Source organism: Ptychodera flava, assembly GCF_041260155.1.
Source record: "Ptychodera flava strain L36383 chromosome 23 unlocalized genomic scaffold, AS_Pfla_20210202 Scaffold_23__1_contigs__length_28996876_pilon, whole genome shotgun sequence".
Classification (NCBI taxonomy): domain Eukaryota; kingdom Metazoa; phylum Hemichordata; class Enteropneusta; family Ptychoderidae; genus Ptychodera; species Ptychodera flava.
Window position 1 is genome coordinate 28,497,171 of NW_027248277.1, and position 20,813 is coordinate 28,517,983.

The following is a 20,813-nucleotide window of genomic DNA, read 5'->3' on the forward strand; positions in this document are numbered from 1 at the left end:
ATACATCGCATGGTCGCTATGGAAACCAGCAGTTTCCAAGAATAGCAGGCGGATTCCTCGAAGCATTATGCTCTCATGGGACTTTTGTCGGACCACGGTCCCACAGAGGGCTTTCAATGGCTATTGACAAAAGTTAGACGACCCAAACTAGCCCAAAATTAGCCAACCAGCATAAACCACCAAAATGACCCATATCATCAAGTAAACGACCTAAAACAAACATTCTAGGTATTCAGGGATACAATAAAACTCCACCTTCTGGAGAAACCGTCGACAGAATTGCGGGCAGCCATGTTGTTGGTACTATCAATTATCAAGTTGTGGGGCTCATTTCGATGACACAACTGAAAACGAAAATAACTTCAGCATCGTAACTGGGTTCACCGAAGGAGGGCGCTTTTTCAAACTTTGTGCAGTGCAGTGCTAGTGGGGCATAATTGACGAATTTTCGAAAACATGTGGTCTCCAGACTCTCACATTCACCGGCCAATAATGTGCAGGTGAGTGAAACTTTCCATGATTACCTGCATGCACGCATATATATGTTTGTGTGCATGCATGCATGCAAGCACATATATGCAGGTATGTGTATGTACATGTATGGAACCAGGGCCACGGCACATGTTATCTAATATTTGGTTTGTAGAATTTATTCAAATAAATTAATGTTGGTATCAAAAAAATGTGAATGAGCTGTAAAATGTAATAAACTAAAAACTTTGATCTCATTCCTTGGTAAGCCACTAACACGACAACGGGGAAATTCCCTGTGCTACACTTTACGTTGTAAAAGCAGTAACAATCTTGCACAGCGCCCTCTATTGAAGAAACAAACCGAACCCCTTAACTCGTTGATGGCATGTATAGGAATTTGCAATGATCGAAAATGCCGGCTGGTTTTTGCCGTTTTTGGGGCGGTTTCTCCAGAAATCTGAGACATATTTCATCCCTGTGCTTATTTTAGGTCGTTTACTTGATGATATGGGTCGTTTATGGTGGTTATGGTGGTTTGGCTAATTTTGGCTAGTTGGGTCGTCTCACCTTTGTCAATAGCCGCTTTCAATTCGACAAAATGGAATTATTCACGTTTTTTATCTGTCACTTCTGAACGTTAAATACATGTTGACCACGAAATTACTTCAGTCAAGTCACTTCAATTTGTAAATTTTGGTACATTTACATTTCAATGTATGTTTGACTCGTCACGAAACAAAGGTCGCAGTTCTGGTCCAAGGACGTTCACGCAGGGGACACTATCGACTCAAGTCTACCCCGAAATTTTGAACGTTTTTTAAAGCCGATAGACGCAAGTTGCTGTGAAGACCAGCAGCCCAAAACTGACAGAAAGAGTCTCAGATTTAATAGTATGTATCGCATCGATATAACTTTAAAAAAAATGTTATGCAAACTGGAGGGACGGTACATCGTAATACAATACAGGACCTGTATAAATGTTAGAACTTCTGTCGTCATATTTCCCCAGTCGGATAAAGCCGCCTGCTTTAATTCCCGAAGCCTAGAATTGTATTTACACGATGACTACATTCGGGCTTAGCGGTAGCCATATTTGCTTGGAAATGCCCAATCGGACAGGGCATGCAGTTTGCAGTCTGGATACTTTCGCGACTTATAGGTCATTTTGGAACTGGGTTTTCTCGTTTCACATTCTGGCATCTCAGTGCCTGGTTTATGTACTACTGACCCTCTTTCAACACAGTGCATGCGTGATGGCTCAGATATTTTTGAAAGGGACAAGCACCGGACAGACCGCGGATGTATTTTGTACGTGACATCCATGGACCACGGTCCCTCTACAAAACTCGGACTTGGCATCTCAGCAAAATGGTTCGCCGATTCGGCTACCTTCGAAACTTCAGTTCGATTTTTTTTGCGACAAACACGGCAGAATTAGCACGAAAATCAGTTAGCCAATGAAAACACTTGCATTTTCTACGCCATCACCGCTGACTTTACTTCAGTATGATAGTGACTCTATATTGCTAACTGCAGTGTCTACTATAGACACAGTCGGATCCAGAGCAAAGTCGTTCGTGTAATCGTAAAAAGTTCAGGACAAAAATACAAGCTGTTGATTTCAAAAACAAATTTTATTTCGATGCTGGTTGTTATTTCCTGGGCGCTCTCGTTTCCTTACCTGTGTAAAAAGGATGCGTTGTTTCAAATACAACAAATTGACCGGGCAACAATTCAAAACTTGTTATTCTTCACCTCCCTAATATAAAATGGTTTACAATCTGGTTCTTCTATGTATCAGGTTTCGCAATCATGCTTTAGTTCATGTACGGTGTCTACTATACGGCAATGACGAATTCATTCAGAAAATTCCCCTGGCATATGTGGTCTGTGCCTGTGATAGTTACTAATACGTATCATGAACTTTATTTATTGTAAATGGCCACAATAATGTTCACTTGTTGAATTTTTCACAAAGCACGTCCAACCACGGTCTACACGTCCGTGTTCCAACCTTAGACCACGATCCGTGAGAGGTCTAGTGTCGAGGTCCAGCAGAGTTTGAGGTAGATTTCTTCAGAGCTGTACGCATACTGTACGCATGTGATAATATCTTACTGTGACCTGTCTACGACTAAGATTTTTTTAGGATTTTAGAGTTGCCTTAGGCAGACAAAGAGAGTTTGGAGCTGGTTTTAGGACTCAAGATTATTCAGTTACTCCCAGCCGCCGCTATTTCAGTAGGCAAGTGTAGCAATGTTGTCACCGACAACTACCTCTGGGCACACATTTTTTGAGTTCAATACCCGCATCGTGCGGCACATTTTGTCCAGTGCGGGCACAGTGCCCGTAAAGTGCTCGCACAGTGCTCGTAAAATGCTGGCACTTCACACCCAATTGTGCTGGCATAATGCGCTTAAGTGCTGGCATTGTGCTCGCAAAATGCCAGCACAATGACAGGTTCTGCATGGACTGTACTGTATAATGTTATAATTAGACTACCATAGGACTGTCTAATAGGACATGTGTAATGTTCCTATTGGACGACTATGAGACAGTCTCATAGGACAGGTGTTGCATTCCTATTGGACTACTATGGGACTGTCTCATAGGACATTGTCTCAAAACACTATTGGACAATCCTATCGGACTGATTCCTATTGGAGTCCAATAGGACTTTTTTGTAAGGGACAGGATAGAACGTTGAAAGTACGAAATGTCATTGATCGAGTGAATGCAAACAGCAGGATGCACCGGAGCCCGATGTGTGAACTGGCAATCGACGAAGGAGTCATCCCCTACCGGGGCCGCACAAAGAATATCCTCTATTATCCAGCAAAACCGCACAAATATGGAATGAGAGTTTAAACTCTCAGTGAGTCCACCACGGTTATGTTTTCAACGACGAAGTCCATCAAGCTGTCGCTGATAACTGTCATCACCCGCTTGATCCCGATGCTGCAGACGACCCCCGAGTTTTCAGGGGAAACAAACCTGGCCAAGTTGTTTCCCAGCTGATTCGACCCTACTATGAGTTATTATGTCATTTGCATCGTAAATCGACCTTTGAGTCTGTTTGTAGTTTCTACCCGAACCTGTTCGGTAAATACTTTCAAGGTAAAAAAGATGCTAAATTTTACTCTCAAACTATTTCGTTGGCCAAATATGTCTGCCATTATACGTTTCGTAGGGTAACTCTACTCAGTATATGACGAGAGTGTCGTACTACGTAGTCTCAGTGTCTGAATAGGTGGTGCAGCCGTAAACCGGACACTCCATACTCATTCCCTTGTTTGATCGGAACCTCTTGGACCGTAATTCTTGCTCTAATTCTGTGACCTTTGAATCAACCAATAATTGCTACTTCCAACTCATGACGTCCTGAAATGATAAGGAATGCGACTGATTCTGTGACTCTCAGTTCATAGAAGAGTCAAAGTGTGATCACATTTGTGACTGAACTTGAGACTCCCATTTCGCTTTGTGATGTATAAGCTTATTTGCGAGTGAATTTGAGACCGGGTCTGAGACTCTCATTTAATGTGCAAACAGCAAATGCGACCGTTCTTACGACTGACTTCCTGACGCACAGTCTACAAAACTTTGTGGAGGGACATGCTACGTAAGGTATAAGGGTACCAGAAATCGACAAGTGCAGGGCCAAAGTTAGGAGAGCGAATGTGAGGGCTTGAAGTGTACGTGCTCACTTTGAAAGTGCGAGCGATAGTGAGGATGTGAAGTGAACTAGTCTGTACATTGTTAGTGCTTGTCACCATTTATTTCATCACCTTGGTCAAATGAAAACTTAGGATCAAAGTCATTGCTAAAACAGCGATACGATCTCCATGGAAGTACAGTGCTGTCGTATCATGAGCGAACCGCTGAGTGAATTAGTCATTGAAGTCCCCGATGGAAATTATGCACACTTATTTCCAAACACCAAGAAGTTGATATATTCGTCCAAATAAAAATTTGAATGATACATTCATCTTTACTTAATGGAGAATAGAATATTATATCTGACTACGAAGAACTTTATTTACCAGGTTTTAAAAATCGGCGAGAGACTGATCGGGCTGGGACGTACGATTCACAGACTGATTCAAAGTGCTGGTTAAAGTGAAAGGGGACGCCATGAACACTCAATCCCGATGGGTATTTATATTGAGAGTCAATTAACCTTGAAACGGACCAAACGATAACACACAATTATGCAGGGTTTTACATCACTTTTTACTTTTGAGAGTCCCTGGGACCCCTGGTGTTAGAAAATGGGAGTCCTACATCAAAATATGGGGGTCCCAATTTATTTCAAAAGAATATTTTATTGTTTATCCATGCCATGGTCTTCACTGTGTTCAATTAGTGTTATAACACACGGCAAATGGTTGCGCATTTCTTAAAATTATTCTTACATGAAAATTCTAGTTCATACTGAGGTCCCTCATTGATCAATTCAAAGAACACTATTCATAATTGACATGATCTCATAACTTTAATGACAAGTTCACAAAGTTGTGAAATTTGAACAAGTATTCAAATTTGTCAAATTGACAAGAAGGTAATTCATACTCTGAAATGGTATTCACCTAGGAAGTCCAGTAGGTTGAGTTCACACTCTGCCAGCAGCTCCTTCAGCAAATAACCTAGCATTGTTTATGAAGTCAAAATCATCTGTGATGGGGCCAACCAGTTTGATGAACATTAGTCTATTAAGCCTTTGAGGATTGAGTCTATTTCGTGCCCTCTGTTTGATGGCATTTTGTACTGAAAAGCCCCTTTCACATGGGGCAGAGGACACTGGTATGACAAGAGCAATTTTAGCAAGAATGGCAAGATCAGGATACTCCTCTGTAAAATCAGTTAGCAACAGCTTGATATACATATCAAAATTCAGTGCGTCCGTAAGATCTCATTCTGCAGTAGTTTTTTGATATAATTTTCTCGTACACTACAGAAGCTCTGTCTGAGTGGCTGATTGTAAGTGATTTGAATGTTTTTGTATGTTTTTTCTGACCATTGCCAGGAACATCACCCAAAGCATTAAAGACTTCTCTGACAGTGTGTGAATCATTAGTCATTGTATTCAATGTGTCCCTAGTAGACTGAACACTTTTTTTGATATGGGATAGGTTGACAGAATCTTTCTCAAATGTAAGGCTCAAAATTCCAATCACAGTAAGGACATCAATCAATAAGGCAGTGAATAGCAGAAACAATGAATTGGAGACAAATTTCAACAGCCCATCAGCCTTTCCCCCTTTTTTGTCACTTGCAAGTGCCAAGGCAATTGGCTCAAAACTGATGAAAATCATCTTGACAGCTGATTCAACCGACAACCAGCGAACAGATGTAGGCTCAGTTATTTGTTTTGCCTTCCCATTCAACAGAGTTTGAATTTCTCTAAGTTTGTCATATCTCACACTAGAGTCATTAAAGTATTTATACAATGAATGGATTATATTATGATATTCTTTGCAATATTCAATATCTCATTCTCTGCCTGCTTGAGAAGCAGCAAGATTCAATCGATGTGCAACACAATGCACTTGAACAAGGTTGGGATTTCTGGCTTTTAATTTTGCACCCAACCCGTTCAAACGACCGGTCATTACGGCCGCCCCGTCTGTTCCCAGTCCATATATTTTGTCTACGGCCGCGTCACAGATTTCTTTCCTAGTCAAAAATTCAATCAAGGCGTTTTCGATCCCTGCAGCAGTGGCAATTTGCTGGTTACCGAGGAAAGAAACATTCGCCTCGCCATTCTGAATATATCGAACATATATGGCAAGTTTCTTATGAACGGTTATGTCACAAGTCTCATCCAACATTATACCGATGAAATCACTTGCAAGTTGCATGTATGCTATCAATCAGGGACTTCTCCATCACACGTTGAATACACTCTTCAAACTCCATAACTATCTGAGGACATTGTAATATTCAATGTCTAAGCCGTTCAGATTCTGTAGATGCATGATGTCAGTGAATACATCGCACGGAAGGTCACGTTTAGCAATCAGGTAAACAGTACGTAATTGTGCAGCGTACGCCTCGAGTTCGTTACTCATACCCTGCACCTAGGTACCTGCCGGTCCTCTGCAGATTTGCGAGCAGTAGTAAATTGTGACCTCAAGCTTAGGATTTTAGCACTTGTGAGATGACTTTTCGAGTCCTGATGACGAGTTGAATGTTGAAAATTAGAACAACCTTCCGTGAACGGGCATGTAACATTCGATTTCAAACATACATCGCATTCCATGACGTTTCGCTCTTTAGAATATCGAAGCCATTTAAATCTATCGAGCCAACTTCTGTTGAATGTTCGTAATTTTGCTGACTTGGCCGGGGGATCTGATGTATCAGTATCGCATGGCGTAGCTGCTGTTTCGGCCTCGACCGAACCTACATCGTGCTGGTTGCTGCGGGCCGTCGAAAAACTTTCACAGATCGGCTTGTTTTGGGTATTTGACACGACCCGCCATAATGCATAATGTATTGATCGCCGCAAACAAGAAATCGACCAATTAAGAATCAGTTTACATTTTGAAAGTCACTTTTTACGGTAGTAAAATTTGTTTCCGCGGGTACCATTGGTCATCAAACAGTGGAGGCCAATGCACTACGGAGCATTCTATTAAAGTATGGGGTTGGTAAGGTTTACTGGGATGTGTTTTACGTGTTCAGCAGCTTCGCGAGATATACACCAGCAACAGATATTTGTGCGTCCGAAGGGACGCGTAGTTTAGTTTTGAGGGGTCCTGGGTCCGGTTTTATGCGTAAAGGACGCAGAAATGCGCGTCATGTAAAACCCTGAATTATGTATACAATCTAGGTCTAGCGTCTGTGACACTATAGCCATGTCCATGTCACGGTTTGGAAAATGACGTGCTGATAGCTGATGACAAAACGCGCTCATACTTTTGATCATAGACCCTGGAGCGATGTTTTGATGGATTTCTAGCTTCCTTACCCTATGAACAACTTGAAACTAAAATGAAAGACGGAAAAAGATCAGTGAACGGTCGAGAGATTTCCTGTAGAAACTTCAGATATTTACTGAGGCAGATCATCTATTGTTTTACATCCATGGGCGGATCATGGCAGTGAAATTTAATTACCTCAATGGCAGATCAATCGGAGCACCGAGAATATGGCATTTCCGTTTGATTTCAAAAACATCATCGTGGAGTTTCTAACAGAAAGGAAAAAGTTGAAACGACACTTGTATCGTGTCATTTAAATACGGGCTTTTAATTGTTCATTCATTTTAGTTATTATCATCGTGCCGTTTCAGAACATTTTTGAGGACATAAACGACATCATGTGTTGGTCTATTACCATGGATCCTATGTCAAAGAAAGGCGGTGACGTTTTTAAAGTTTAATAAAATTCCCTTTCTGGTTTTGTTAGTCAATTATTCGAAATATTTTTGTTCCCAATTCATCATAAACCCTCGATTCTCCCGTCTATGATTCGATATTTACTGACTCATTCTTTCTCTTCTTTGTCGATCAATGAAAGTAATTTAATCTTCAATAGTCTGTCCTAATTTGACAGATGTAACATCTTCACCTATATTGTCATTAGTTTCTAACCAACGTACAAAAACTTGGCCCTTTTGGCAAAGCACATGGGTCTATGATTGCATGAACGGCCGTACTCCATGCATTGGGAAGATATTCATGTTGCAGTCTGCCCGAAAAAAACAACCCGTGGATGTTTAGGCGATAACAAAGGCTATGACTCAGTTGAATAAAACAAAACTAAACTTTTCGGACATCATATTTTTATCTTGGCGAACACTTGTCCATAGGCGACCATATGCAAATCGCCCATATTCTCCATAAATATAGTCATAACATTTTGCGACAAATCCCTGATGTTTCTCCCGTGAACGTTCTTGAACCCATAGCAGCTACCATTGTTTTTTTTACGTGTTCGGTGCTTGATGATTGGTAGAATGTATCAAAATTTGAAGACACACATGACTGAATCCTATGATTGTTAGACAATTGAGGGTGTGTAGGGGCGAGACGGAAGGCAACAATCCAAGGACCAACCTAGGGAGCATCTTTCATTCTTAATGAGCCGTGTGTTTCCATATCTACGGTACATACCAATACGAAATTCATATTGCCATTCAATATTTTTCGCACCGAGTCACCTGTCACCTCCGTTCGGAAGCAAAAACGTTATAGACTGTTTTATAGTGATAACTAGCTCCAGGCTGTGACATGTCTCTAGTTACGAAGAAACTTCGTAAATCGAAATCGACAGCAACATTGAGCGGTGATCGTGAACCGTTAAATAAATGTCGGCAAAATAAAAATCAAATGGCTAAACTTTTGGGAGAGAGAGAAAGAAGAGAGAGAGAGAGAGAGAGAGAGAGAGAGAGAGAGAGAGAGAGAGAGAGAGAGAGAGAGAGGGGGGGGGGTTTATGCATTCGCAAACTGATCATGGTCTTTAGGATGGATAAATGCAGGGGGTTGGTTTACACATTTGCGCTGAACAGATATAGAAAATGTACGGATACTTTCCTGAAATTTGACTTATTTTATAACAAGAGTAGAATAAAACCAAAAATATTGAAGTTACTCTTTGGATGTTTGACTCGCAAGTTTTGCTTAAGTTAGATTACATGTATACTTACAGAAAATGGTCGCCGTAGTCTTCTGTTCAAAAAATATATATGTTCTTCAACACCACGTTTCTTATGATCGGTGATGTCACATTTATTATTTTTATAAATATAAATTAATGCACCGATTTCAAACCGTAATTATTTTTTCTTGTCGAATTGAGAGAGTTTTTAGTAGTTCTGTAGACAAAATGATCGGAAACAGCAGAGGATCTTGGCAATAGCATGACGTCTACGCAATCGTTTATCTGCACTAATTGTACAGTTGCAGCCAGAGCCCTGGGTAAGCCGAATTCGGAACGTAATAATATCAGTTGCAGTGGCATCGTGGATTGACTGAACCTTTGTCATTTCTGTTGAAGTACACCTGTTATTGCTACTAGCATTGTGGGCTTCATGAAACATTGTTTCTCTGTACATGTATACTGGTCTCGTCGTTATATTCAGAGTCGTATAATCTGTTGTTTGCATGTCAACACATTGACCTGTGTACAACCTCCTGTGCACACTAATCGTGACCGTAATTTACAAAGACATATGGCTTTTTTCATTGTAGCCACAGCTGTTAGTGTGGCTAAAATGATCAATTTTTTTAGCCACAAGCAATTTTTATTAGCCACACCCAACAAATCAATTTCACCGTACAAATTGCACCAAACCCGATTTTCAATAACGCTTGTACTTTACTATCCACATGTTTGGCCAGGGCTGTTGTACATCACATTAATTCCTCGACAGATAAACCGCTTTTATAGCTGCAGATAATAATGACCAGGAGCACGGTAAAACTCCAGGTCCTTCGTGAATGTTGTCTGTCCTTCAATTAAAAAATATGATTAAACAAATATGGTCTTAACTCCGTTCAGATCTATATTTCATAAATGCTGGTGAATAATGGACCCCTCACTTATAGAAAGGGACAAAAAACTTCTGTTTATTTTTAAGTGTTATTATGACACAGACAATTAATAGAGTTCTTTGAAACAAAACTTTGCACAGCATGTCATGTACTGTTCATTGGTAAGACATTTGCATTGTTTGGGTGTCTCGAAACCACCCAAACCGTACACGGACCAGAGTATAACACACTGGGGATCTCGAAACTTTTTCACGCATGCTCATTTCAGCCCTGGCAAAGTCCAACGCCATCAGTTCAGTCTGTCAGTTGCATGCCCAGGAACTCTGCCGTCGTCATCGGTTTGATGTACATGTACGACAGAGCAACGAATTATTTTGTTCAAAGGCTAGATATTTAAATGACTGAATATTTCGATAATCTGACAGATCTAAGGGTTATTTTGATACGTTAAAAGTGACAGAACCGGCATGATTAGCGATGGTGCATACTGTTTGGAATACGTTGTGCTGCTATGCTGGCCGGCGTGAACTCAAATTACCCTTCATGCTTGCATCCTGACGCGGCGTACTAGGTCAAATGTTTCGTATGATGCTTGCAGCTTTTTTATGCTGGAAATTTGAATTGCGCAAAATAACATAGACTTATTTGTAAAAACGACTAGTTGTTAGAATAGGAGGCTACATAAATAATCCAGTACAAATTTTGGATTGATCACAATGAAACCCGCATGTCGAAATTCTTGGTCCTTCAGGAATTTGGAAACCGTGGGTCTGGGATCGCAGGACTGACATGACTTTCGAAGGCGTCTTGGGTCAATGATCCCCATACGGTAACCGGGTCACGAACTTTCACCACGCGTGGCAAAGGCGTAGCAATTCTCTTTCGCAACATCGGACATTTATTCACAATTTGCGACTGTGGCGAACGTTAGCGCGAACCCTGCATATACATTCGATCCCGTACCTGAATGTCAAAGGTGAACGGGATTAACTTGATCCCGGGTGTCAAGTCCCTGGCCAATAATGGAGATGCAGAATTCACAAATTTTGACTGCTGCGGAAGCCATATCCTTTCACGATACCGCCAAGTGAGTGTAATACGTCCCATACAACATAACATGGTCTCATACCTCCGAGACTCCATTCTGAAAACATGTCAAAAATCTTATTGGCGAAAGATATCTTTTCACACCTTATTGAAATAAAATTTCTTTACTGCAAGCTCCGATCCTGTTTGAGAAGTAACTTATGGTACTGTCCCTTAACTACCTCCATGTGTCCACGTACGTAAGCTTATGTGTGTAGTCCCAAAACAACTACTATTATGCTTAACTTGTTGCAAATTCAGGTCATTTTTCGAGCTGCATTTTTTAGGGCACTCGGAAAAGTCATTGTCATGGATATTAAAATCTACAGTCTTCACTGCTTAAGCGTCCTGCTACGCAAGTGCGACTACTCGATGTTGTGACACTCGGAGGAAGTGTTTTGGCGCAGAGCATGGCTACCTCCACGCGCAGAGTAAGGGCGCAGTTTGGGCGGGGCAATATACCAGCTCAAAATGGGGGCGCAGTTTGAAATGCGCCGGCGCAGATTGCCGGCGCACTTTGGTGATATCAGAACGCTTACATACCTGGCAGATCTGCAGATTTGCAAGGGACATTTGTTCAATTTTTTGTTGTACATACAATTACCGTTATTTTTTCAATAATATTTCACCAATTGTTATTTAGTTTTAGCATAATGATGAAGATAAAAAATTTATGTGGGTGTGCATGTGTTGGTTACTCAGTTAGGTAAAAATTGTGTGTAGATATACAGGGGTTTCGTTAAAAGCCGGCCACCGGCCATTATGGCCGGCTGTAAGGTAAAGTTGACTTTTCAGATCCTCAGATTCAGACTTCAGATTCACACCTCAAGACCTCAGATCTCAGATCCTCAGATTCAGACTTCAGATTCACACCTCAGACCTCAGATCTCAGATCCTATAACTTCAGACGCAGATTCGAACTTACAAGCCTTTTACAATACCCATATATACAGCATGATTTCAATATTTAAAATAATAATTTGAATATTTGTATAAGGCAGGTATGAAAAATAACTGTCTGCATAAACGCTTTTGCTCAGCAGCTTTAACGAACATTGGCTTAAATTACAGATTAGCTACTTGCTTCTTCCGACCGCCTGAATCCTGATCTAGCCTGCGGTCACTGGCCTCCAACATTAATTAGTTATATTCCCTCGCCATCAATATTGCGAATGATGGTAAAATATGGACAGTCGATGCCGGTATTTACATGATCGTCACGGTCTTGATCGTTTGATTGCTGGTGTGTTTATCTCTATGCATTGACTACAGAGGGCGTATATCGACACTAACTTGACGTTCCTACTGCCATTGCCTACATACATGATAACATAAAAAGTAGAATCATTGCGCATCCTGTCTTCGACTGATGATGTTCTGTTTCTGAGATCGAAGTTTTTAACTTCAGGATTCAAGATAGAAATTAAATAATTTTTAAAACCTTTTAAATCTAATTTTATTTTATTTATCAGTATATTACATCAAACTTTGAAAGTTGTGAAATTTGAATTCCGAATCTGCGTCTGAAGTTATAGGATCTGAGATCTGAATCTGAAGGTATCTGAAGATCTGAGGATCTGAATCTGAGGATCTGAAAAGTCAACTCTACCCCCGCTGTAAGACGATCTCGGCCCCGTGTTATTACCTGAAAATCATGTAAACTTAATTGTTGTGGCGTTTACAGGAATGAATAGCTGAGGAAACAAATACAGCATATCGGCAAAAGTTTACAATGATCTGTATCCTTAATGCTGAATACTGTTTTCAACCTTTCAGGGATTTTTAGTCCCCACGGACAACGTCCGGGGGGACTTATAGGTTTGGTCATGTCCCGTGCGTGCGTGTGTGCGTGCGTGCGTTGCGTGCGTGCGTCCGTCCGTCCGTTCACGCAGATATCTCAGAGATGCCTGGAGCGATTTCATTCAAACTTGGTACAAGGATTATCACCTATGCCATACATATGCACGTTGATTTGTTTTACGATCGATTGCAATTTCGCCGTCTGGCAGCCATTTTGTTTCCTGTATTTGATGTCGATGCGTATGTTCATGCAAATTTTTCAGTGATGCTAAGAGCAATTCCATTCAAACTTGGTACATAGATTACTCTATATGTTATACATGTGCACATCAATTTTTGTTTTGATCTGGTCTAAAATGGCTGCATGGCGGCCATTTTGTTTCCTATATTTTACGACTGTGCGTTCGTTCACGTAAATTTCTCAGCGATGCCGGGCGCGATTGCATTGAAAGTTGGTACCTATATTAATCCTTATCACATATATATGCACGCTAATTTTTGTAATGATTTAATCATAAATGGCTGTGTGACGGCGTTTTCTTTCCTGTATTTGATATCCATCCACAGGGTCCCCAGGTATGATCCACAGGCATTCCAGGATGAAATTAATATTAATGCTGTGTCCATGCATAGGGGCTCATGAATGCAGATATCTGAGATATTCCTGTGCCAATTCTTTTTAAACTTGGTACAAGGATACTACACTGTGGCATACATATGCAGGTCCATTTATATTGGTGTGACATGCATAATTAGGTCTAATTTGCATAATTCGAGATTAGAGCGCTGTTTCTGGTACAACTGTACCAAATCTGATGAAACTTTGTGCAGATGGTTTTAGTCCCCACGGACACCATCTGGGGGACTTATAAGTTTGGTCATTTCCGTACGTGGGTCCGTGCATGCGTGTGTGCATACGTGTGTCCATCCGTTCATGGAGATATCTCAGGTATGCCTGGAGCAATTTCATTCAAACTTGTTACAAGGATTACTTCATATGTCATACAGATGCATGTCGATTTGTTTTGTGATACGATCCAATATGGCTGCCGTGTGGCCATTTTATTACGATTTTTTCATGTATATAGCCATTACTCAGGCATGTTTCAACCGATTTTATTCAAAGTTGGTACAAGGACATTGACCAATGACATAGATATGCACACCAATTTGTTTTGTGATACAATCCAATATGGCCGCCTGGCGGCCATTTGTTTTGATTTTTTTCATGTACAGAGCCATAACTCAGGCATATCTCAACTGATTGTATTCAAACTTGTTACAAGGACATTGACCTATGTCTTACATATGCATGTCAATTTGTTTTGTGATACGATCCAATAAGGCCGCCATGTGGCCATTTTATTACGATTTGTTCATGTACAGAGCTATAACTCAGACATGTTTCAACAGATTTTATTCAAAGTTGGTACAAGGACATTGACCAATGTCATAGCTATGCACATCAATTTGTTTTGTGATACGATCCAATATGGCCACCGTGCGGCCATTTTGTTACGATTTTTCATGTACAGAGCCATAACTCAGACATATCTCAACCGATATATTGAAAGTTGGTACAAGGACATTGACCTATGTCATACATATGCACATTATTTGTTTTTGTGATACGATCCAATAAGGCCGCCATGTGGCCATTTTATTATGATTTTTTCATGTCCTGAACTACAGCTCAGACATGTATCAAGCGAATTTATTCAGAAATATTTTTATCACTGACCTTATGAAGAAGACTCTATCCTCTCTGAGGACCTGCAATCAAAGTACCCATTAATAAGTGGGGACTGTGTCATCAACGATGACTTGTCAGTGAAAATTTTGTGTTCGTTGGCTCACATTTGTCGATCAGGCGATGCCTTGCTAGGCTTACAGATGTACATACCGGTACAGCATGGAACATGTCTACCGGTATACAACATACACAGGGTTGTTGGAGGTTAGGGGTATTGAGCGTGTGCAGTAATGCAACATAGCGTCGGCCATGAGATGTGGGTTATGTGACTCACTTAGGTCGAAATGGAGAAGTACAGATGTGTTGATGAAGAAAGGTACAGCCGATGGCAATTTCTCAGATCATAATGATACTTATGCGGCGTTTTATGATATTTATCGGGAAATATTTCTTCTGAATGCATCAGCAATTGCCTACCAGGTTCCATGGCGGCGGATTGCAAAATGTAAACAACACCTTGCCTGACATTGGTAATTGACATTCGTTCTCAGATTTTAATGATTTTGTTTATGTGATATGGGAGCTTAATGTTTGAGTTGCCTTAACTCTGTGGGCATATAAATATCAACACTGAATAAATTGAAGGTGTAAACTTTAGCAGACTGAGTCCAGCGGTAGGCTGTAGCACAGTCATCATACATGGCAATGCAGGAAGTTGGGAAATGGAATAGCTGGCCATGGCTGCTATAGGCCTGCACGTATTGCTAAGTTCGAAGATGGATTTCCGCATCAAAGGCCACAATAATCGTTGGCTTCCAATACATCTCTGAATTCATATCTTGTATGTTTTTGTGTTAAAGACGATGCATTTTGTAGTGTGGTTTCCGATGGGATCCATGCTTTCAACATAAAATGAACACTGTTTTACAACAGCTGCCGTTGATGATTTAAAAGTAGCGGCACTGTAATCAGGCTATCTAATGTTGGTCCCTGATCATTTATACCATGTAAATAAAGTAAAAATATCGAGCAACTGGGGGCTAGTGTACTAAGGTCAAAGTCAAAATTCATAGAAATTTTCATACTCTTCTACCAACGATCATTGGAAATGACTATTTTCAGTGGTTAACTATAGCGGTAAACTGCATCCTAAATTGTACAAGTGAGATTACAATAGCTGCTAAAGTTCGTTGGCTGATTCCTTTGTAGATTATCATAATGACATATTTTTGAAAGCAATGCATGAAAATAAAACCGTAACTTACCATTTGTGATTGATGAACTGTTTGTCCAGTTTTTAAAGGTAATTTGGAACTGTGTACTGGTGGGGGAGGGGGGTACATGTCATATAACCAACATCCACATGCTTTGTATGGCTTGCCCCCTGTAATTTTTATATGGCCCCGTTTCAAAACTTAATGAAACCCCTGAGATATAGGTATAAAATAAATCTGTGCCAGCTATGTTACACAGCATAATGTACATTGTTCAAGTAACAAAAAACAAGCGAACTGATGACAAACCTTTGAGATGACCTTTTCTTTTCTACAGATAACAACATGGTTCATATTTATCACAACTATGTGATATTAGTCATAGATTGTGCCATGTGAAATCCAAAAGACTTTTGTAACCCTTTGCCCGTGTTATGAAGTTGGTTGACACATTGTCTTTTAAGTGATCACCTACTTATGGCTTCATATTTTATGTTTATCACATGTGTAGACTGACTTTGCCCTAAAAAGATATTTAAGTTTGGCTCTTACAATAACAGTGTTTCTGTTGAAAATACTGACCAGTTTTAAGACTAAATTTGATTTAAATCATGGGAACCCAGTAACATTGAAACTATTATGTTTAGTCCCAGCAGATGAAGTCCAGGGACTTATGCTTTCGGTTCCGTCCGTGAATCCATGCAGATATCTCAGACATGCCAGAGCCAATTCTTTTCAAACTTAGTACAAGGATAATACACTATGGCAAACATATGCACAACCATTGTATTGGTGTAGTACTCATAATTAGTGCTAATTTGCATAATAAGTGATTTTTAGAAGACAGTGTCAAATTGACGAAATTTTGTGCATATGTTGGTCATACAGACCTGTATAGCACACAGAGCCATTGTCAGCATACCGGTAGCTCAATTAATTGCCTAATTGCATATTTCATGAATTTTCATAGTTTGGTAATATGTTGACTCAAATTTGATCAAACTTGGTACAGATGTTGAGATACCAGAGCTGTAGGAGTGTGTAAAGACATTGAGCAGGACATTGTCAATTAATGGCGAATTAATTTGCAAATTTGCTGAATTTTTGTAATTGGGGTAATATGTCAAGAAATATTAAAACAAATTTGATGAAACATGGTACAAATGTTATTATACAAGAGCTGTAACAATGTGCAAAGACATAAAGCAGGATCAGGTTAATGAATTGCTAATTTGCATGTTTGATGATGTATTTTGATGTATTTCATTTTTGCATTTTGTTTGCTTTTTATATTTTTAAATTTTATTTCATAAACAATGATATAAAATGTAAACAAAATGAAAGAATGGCTTGAAAATGCTAACATAATGAAATAAAAATGCAAACATAATGACATAAGAAAGCAAACACAATGTCAAAATGAAATAAAAATGTAAAACATAATTGAATAAAAATGCATACAAATTGAGAAAATGAAATAATAGAAACATAATAAAATAATGTTATCACAAGTGTTTTTGCACTTATCTTAATCAAGGTGTAAGAGGCACAAAGAATTGATGTAAATTATTGTAATTTACATGAACAGGTACACACCTTGGATTTCACTAGAATTTAGAAATATCAAATGATACCACTGGCGCATGGCTCCATTGTTGCCACTACTATCTGAGCGAGCAGATGTTTTTCTGATCTTGCCCTGGCTTTTTGTACAAATGGAACTTTTGCGGAGAGCAACATGCGTAGTAGCCAGTTCAGAAGTGCACACGATTGTCAATATTTGGACACAGCGTGCCTGACAACTTTTGAATCTCACGGACTGATGTTTGGAGTAAACGTTCTAAATTTGATGTATTCTTCCAAATTTGGGCACCGGGCCAGGGCTTGATACTTAAAAAAATGCATGAATATAAGGGCGCTTTTTTCCCATATGATGTGTAGAAATACTGCAGGAAATTCAATGAAACTTGGTACAGATGTTGATCTCAAACTTAAGCGCTGTAGTAGCATTTTTGGTTCACATCTGGCATTCTGACTTACGTCAAGAGCCATTACTCAGATATGCGTTTACCATTATTTGCAGATTTCTTGAACTTCAATATTTCAAGACCCAGGGTATGACGTACTTAAATTTGTCTAACTTATTTAAAGGACATAATCCTTTGCCATTCATACTGAATGTCTACTTGTTTACAATACAATTAAATATGGGTACCAATCACAGACAAGGCTTTTGTACCTGCATTTTTTTTTCATTCGCATTATATCGACTTCAGTTTATAGTCACTTCCAGTAACAAATTCCCAAACACATGCGGGGACTGTGTCATTGTCAATGACTTGTTAATTGATATTGACAGACAGATTCATTTACTTTTTTGATTTCAGGTTTGCAGTTGAGTGAAATGGCAGCATTAGTGGTAGCAACAGAATGGTTACCAAGGCATGGGGATTTACAGGTTACTCTTGTTCAAAGGGAAAATGCCTGTATCCTCAGAAAACATGGCCTGGATGTGCACTACATGGTACTGCATGCCAGTAAGGAAGACAAAGCTGATGCTGAGAAACATGGAATAACATTAGTAACCCCGAAGGAAATTGATCTGGTTGCAAACAAGAATCCATCAATAGACTGGTTATTGCTTCATCAGTCCCTGTATCCTCATATTAAGACATTCAAAAACATTGGTGTAATCATTGGCCATGTAACTGCTGATCAAAATCATACCTCAGCAAATGCAGCTAGAAGTATACAACAAGAAATCTTCAAAACAGCAAAGTTTGTGCCAGTCTTCCATACTATTCCTGCAGATGTTATTGCAGATTCACAAAAAGCTGAAGAACTTGAAAAAAATATGCTAGAACTTGCTGCAGGTGCAAACCTTGTTGTATCAGTTGGGCCAAAAGTATGGAAATACTTTCAGCAACAAAGTTGTCAATAGAGACCAACATATGTGTTACCTGCCATTTGTTGAAGAAAGCATAAGTAGATTGCAGTTTGCAGACAGAAAAATCACAAGTATTATCGAACTTTTGTCCCATGTCAATGATTCACTAACAAAGGGTTGTGGTGAATATAAGGCAGTAGCAGGTGCTGTAGGGAGAATTTCCACTTCCTTCTATTATGCCTTGGACTTAACATCCAAATGGAAGTTTGTTAGTGGACATCCAGTTAACAAGTTTGAAGATTTAAGAGCAATTTTCTCAAACTCACTCACAGTGCCCAAAGATTGGATATCAATAAGGTCCATACAGTGTCGGTGATTGAGCTAAGTCAATTAATAGAACAAAGTCACATCTTCATACATGGACCAAATAATGATTCCTTTTGGCATAACTCCTCTTATTGCTTGCACTGTTGGCATTCCTTCAGTCATCACAAACAACTGTGGATTTGCTGAATTCCTGCAGGAACACTTTCCTTTACTTGCTGAACATGTTATTGTCCATGTTGGACTTCATCAATCAGATGAAGATACAGATGAATGGAGTAAGGCTGTAGCAAGTGCTATCAAGAAATATACTAATCGCATAAAAGTTGCTAAGGAACTAAAGAAGTGTCTCATTGAAAGTGCTAAGACTGGTAAAATTGCTGAAAGTCATACACAGTTGGCTGATTGGTGTTCTGAAGCATGTGGTGATTTACTAAAGAAGAGGAGAAAAATCCTGAAGGTAATTTGAATTTTTAGATGCATTCGAAGAAATGCACTGTGTCCCTGTTGTGTGGAAAGTGAGAAACCGTACAAATCGGCATGAATTGCTTTGCTATGAAGAGATGTGTGAGCATACTGGGTATGAGATTTTGTGTTGCATTTTCTGATCTACTGTTAGGGTTATTTGTCATGTTAGCAGATAAACTTGACAGATTGTCAACTTGAGAGATTGTCAACCACAAAATGATTTACGAAAAATTAATAATTTCTGGTCGAAAAAGATTACAGAATTCAAATGAAAGAGACTTAATCTATAAAGCTCTTTGTATTTTACTCTCATGTTAATCCTACCCAGCTAATAGGGATGTCCTGTCTGTGATGAGTCATACAAGTGTGTATCACATTGCACATGGAACTGTATTGAAAAGAAAAAAAAAACTGTATTCCCATTTCCTAATGTAAGAAATCTTATTTTCCAAATTTAAATCCTTAAATAAGTATGACATTATAGTGAAACGATATGTTACTCTTCACAAGCTAAACATGCCAAAGTGGGTTTTTGGTCCAATTCCCTATTTGATGTTCTATTTGAAATGTAAATGAAGGTTTATTTTTTAGGGATTCCTATGATTTTTTACTGGAGATAATTTAAATGCCAATGTGTAATTAATTTTTTTCCTGTACAGGTTCAAAGGTCACAAAAATGGTGTTTTTCAGTCGTAACAGCTGTAGAGTTTTTCCCATGACTTTTATTAAGGTCACCTATACTTGTTCTGTGTCCATTGTGTTAGACAGTTCAAAGTGTTCTTTAAAAAAAATCAGGGTCTGTTGAATTCATTGTGTGTGTGCAACAAATTACCCAAGTGCAATGTTGTATGTAATGTGTAAAAAAACACAAAAAAACCATGTTTGAAAATCTGTGAGATCTCATTTGCTTTGTGACCATGGTGAGTGAACATCAACCAAGAACAATGGTAAGCAGTCATGTTTTTTATAATTTTATTAAGACTCCTTGATCCTGAGCTATTCTCATGTTCATTTTAGGGCAAATGTAATCAAATCTATTTTTCCGAAACACGGTGTCAAATTGAAAAATGTTATCTGAAAATCCAAGAAAGTACACTGAGATAAGAATAGAAATTGGTTTGAATTGGGAGTGATGTCAAGAATTGCTGTTTGTAATATGTAAATGATTTACATCCATAGACCTGAGTTACAAAGGAAACCAAATTCCGAAACATAAAATGTGTCCCGTCCGAAAATCTCTTCGGACGGGACACATGTTTGAATACCAGCTGGTTCTCCATGATACAATCCCTGTAAATATATCATCACAATTAGCAATTGCACATTAGAAAATGATTCAACACAGTTACAGATTGCTGAATTGTTTG

General features: G+C 39.2%; 2 protein-coding genes across 3 annotated transcripts in view; one reads left to right on the top strand and one right to left on the bottom strand.

Moving 5' to 3' along the window:
- The window catches only part of LOC139123893 (ubiquitin-conjugating enzyme E2 Z-like), a 446,060-nt gene that overhangs the window by 72,559 nt on the left and 352,688 nt on the right, over positions 1-20,813 (bottom strand). The window lies entirely within an intron of this gene.
- Positions 18,160-20,813, top strand: part of LOC139123706 (uncharacterized) — a 49,053-nt gene continuing 46,399 nt past the window's right edge. For both annotated transcript variants that reach the window (XM_070689867.1, XM_070689868.1), the window contains exon 1: positions 18,160-19,438. The gene's annotated coding sequence lies outside the window, so the exon portion shown is untranslated. The remainder of the gene's footprint in view (positions 19,439-20,813) is intronic.